This window comes from Schistocerca americana, unplaced genomic scaffold (assembly GCF_021461395.2).
Source record: "Schistocerca americana isolate TAMUIC-IGC-003095 unplaced genomic scaffold, iqSchAmer2.1 HiC_scaffold_1071, whole genome shotgun sequence".
In the NCBI taxonomy this organism is placed as follows: Eukaryota; Metazoa; Arthropoda; class Insecta; order Orthoptera; family Acrididae; genus Schistocerca; species Schistocerca americana.
The window spans coordinates 14,109-17,500 of NW_025725125.1; the positions used below are offsets into that span (position 1 = coordinate 14,109).

The 3,392-nt window shown below is 56.4% G+C and overlaps 1 non-coding gene across 1 annotated transcript in view; it reads left to right on the top strand.

Annotated features, from left to right (window-relative positions):
• Window positions 1-2,321: 2,321 nt before the first annotated feature.
• LOC124560180 overlaps window positions 2,322-3,392 on the top strand; it is a 1,910-nt gene continuing 839 nt past the window's right edge. The window contains exon 1 of the ribosomal RNA XR_006969080.1: window positions 2,322-3,392. This exon is cut by the window's right edge and continues 839 nt beyond it. This is a non-coding gene — a ribosomal RNA (small subunit ribosomal RNA).

A 3,392-nucleotide genomic window follows, 5' to 3' on the forward strand; every position in this document is an offset into this window, starting at 1 on the left:
TGCGCCTTAACGTAACCCACGTTGCGCCTTAACGTAACCCACGTTGCGCCTTAACGTAACCCACGTTGCGCCTTAACGTAACCCACGTTGCGCCTTAACGTAACCCACGTTGCGCCTTAACGTAACCCACGTTGCGCCTTAACCCAACACACGTTGCGCCTTAACCCAACACACGTTGGGCCTTAACCCAACACACGTTGGGCCTTAACCCAACACACGTTGGGCCTTAACCCAACACACGTTGGGCCTTAACCCAACACACGTTGGGCCTTAACCCAACACACGTTGGGCCTTAACCCAACACACGTTGGGCCTTAACCCAACACACGTTGGGCCTTAACCCAACACACGTTGGGCCGTAACCCAACACACGTTGGGCCTTAACCCAACACACGTTGGGCCTTAACCCAACACACGTTGGGCCTTAACCCAACACACGTTGGGCCTTAACCCAACACACGTTGGGCCTTAACCCAACACACGTTGGGCCTTAACCCAACACACGTTGGGCCTTAACCCAACACACGTTGGGCCTTAACCCAACACACGTTGGGCCTTAACCCAACACACGTTGGGCCTTAACCCAACACACGTTGGGCCTTAACCCAACACACGTTGGGCCTTAACCTGCTCTGTAATTGTCATACGACGCGTTAAATTAGTGTGGTGTTGCCTAACTGCAACCCCCGCAATATAGTTTGCTACTCGCACTGCCTGGTCCCCAGAGTATCGCTTCATGTTAAACACCTTGCAGCTATACACTGTAATGCGGATGGCAGCAGGACGTACATGCTCAATGCCCTTCGCAGTTGTTCATTGGCATTTGCATGGCGAAGCACAGCCTACGTTGTGGTACGGCGTGTGTCAACTGTCCGCTGATGTTGTACGTCCAAATCACACACTGTACTGCACATTGGTCCTCATGTACTGAATGATACATCGTGGTACATGTGTGACCGTACCACGACTGCGCCAACAACGGCGAACCATACGGTCCAAATATTGTGCACTCAGCTACGTGTCGTCTCCCTATAAGAGCTGGATTGCAGTATGGTATGCCGTGGATGGCGATCAGCATGAGCCGTCTGTTGATGTAGTGGCGCGTGTTGTCAGACGTAGTCGTCTCTTCTCACACACCGTGATAGCATGGTGCACTGCGTTCCACATCTGCGACATGCGACAGAGGCCGGTTGACAGTCGTTCGCGCAATGGACATCGCATACGTACGGGGGCCACCTTCCACGTGTTCGCGAAGCGTGCACATGTTGTTGCGTGTATGTGGGCAGACATAGTGTGTCGTGACACCTGACACAGGCATGCAACAATCGTTGAATTTGCAAATGGCGATGGACGTCTACGTTTGCTGGTGACGTTACGCAAATGAACAACTGGTAAACGGTTGTGGTGCGGTTGTTCTCGCTAGAGGTGAATCAGTGATGGCGACGATCGGTTGAGCTACCAACCGGTTGTTTCAGCGATACCCACCATGCCCACGAACGTGAATGGCATGTGGGTGTGAAGCGATACGCGGCGGTGGCTGGGTGGGACCGTCCCCGGCCGGTGAGGGGGGGCCTCCCGGCGTGCTGGCCGCGCGGTGCGTGGGCGCACGCGCTACAGCCGGCTGGTGGGGGCGGCCAGTGGCAGGCGCGCCGGCCGACGGAGGCGGCAGGCGGCGCAGCTGCGCGCCGGCGCACCCTGCACGCGGCGCCGTGCGGCCAAAGTAGGTCCTCGCGGGCCCGGTGCGAAGCGCGGTGGACATCTGCAGTGTGCTGGTCCGATTGAGGACTGTGTGCGCTGAGGATGCGCCGCCGCCCGGCGCTCGGCGCCGCGACGCCGTCTGCTGCTCGGTCGCCTCTGCGGTTCTCGCAGGTGGTTTGTATCGCAGCTGTGCGGACGTGTTGGCGCGTGCGCTGTGCTGGGAGAGTTCGCTTCGGCACCCAAGTGGGGCTTTTGTCCTTCTGTGGCGCTGGCGTTGGAGCTGCCGGCCACCGTAGGTGGCGCGTGTTGTCTCCCGCCGGCAATGCCACGACAGCACGCTCCCGGGCCTCTGTCGGCAGCGGCAAGCTCAGTTGGGAGCACGGGTGGTCGCACCTAAAGCGTCTACTCGCCAAACTCCGGGCGATTGCGCCTCTCTCGAACCCGACCAAGTACTTAGGACGGCGCTGCGCGCCGCCGGGACCTGAGAGGGTTTCGAGGTGTATTGTGCAGGGGAGCTCAGCCTCCTCCTGTTTGCAGAATAATTGAGCGGACGCTTGCGTGTTCGCGCGGGCCCCCGGGACACACTCCCGGGCGGCCGGCTGCTCAGCTCTAGTTGACGCAGCTCCCTGGTTGATCCTGCCAGTAGTCATATGCTTGTCTCAAAGATTAAGCCATGCATGTCTCAGTACAAGCCGCATTAAGGTGAAACCGCGAATGGCTCATTAAATCAGTTATGGTTCCTTAGATCGTACCCACGTTACTTGGATAACTGTGGTAATTCTAGAGCTAATACATGCAAACAGAGTCCCGACCAGAGATGGAAGGGACGCTTTTATTAGATCAAAACCAATCGGTCGGCTCGTCCGGTCCGTTTGCCTTGGTGACTCTGAATAACTTTGGGCTGATCGCACGGTCCTCGTACCGGCGACGCATCTTTCAAATGTCTGCCTTATCAACTGTCGATGGTAGGTTCTGCGCCTACCATGGTTGTAACGGGTAACGGGGAATCAGGGTTCGATTCCGGAGAGGGAGCCTGAGAAACGGCTACCACATCCAAGGAAGGCAGCAGGCGCGCAAATTACCCACTCCCGGCACGGGGAGGTAGTGACGAAAAATAACGATACGGGACTCATCCGAGGCCCCGTAATCGGAATGAGTACACTTTAAATCCTTTAACGAGTATCTATTGGAGGGCAAGTCTGGTGCCAGCAGCCGCGGTAATTCCAGCTCCAATAGCGTATATTAAAGTTGTTGCGGTTAAAAAGCTCGTAGTTGGATTTGTGTCCCACGCTGTTGGTTCACCGCCCGTCGGTGTTTAACTGGCATGTATCGTGGGACGTCCTGCCGGTGGGGCGAGCTGAAGGCGTGCGACGCGCCTCGTGCGTGCTCGTGCGTCCCGAGGCGGACCCCGTTGCAATCCTACCAGGGTGCTCTTGAGTGAGTGTCTCGGTGGGCCGGCACGTTTACTTTGAACAAATTAGAGTGCTTAAAGCAGGCAAGCCCGCCTGAATACTGTGTGCATGGAATAATGGAATAGGACCTCGGTTCTATTTTGTTGGTTTTCGGAACCCGAGGTAATGATTAATAGGGACAGGCGGGGGCATTCGTATTGCGACGTTAGAGGTGAAATTCTTGGATCGTCGCAAGACGAACAGAAGCGAAAGCATTTGCCAAGTATGTTTTCATTAATCAAG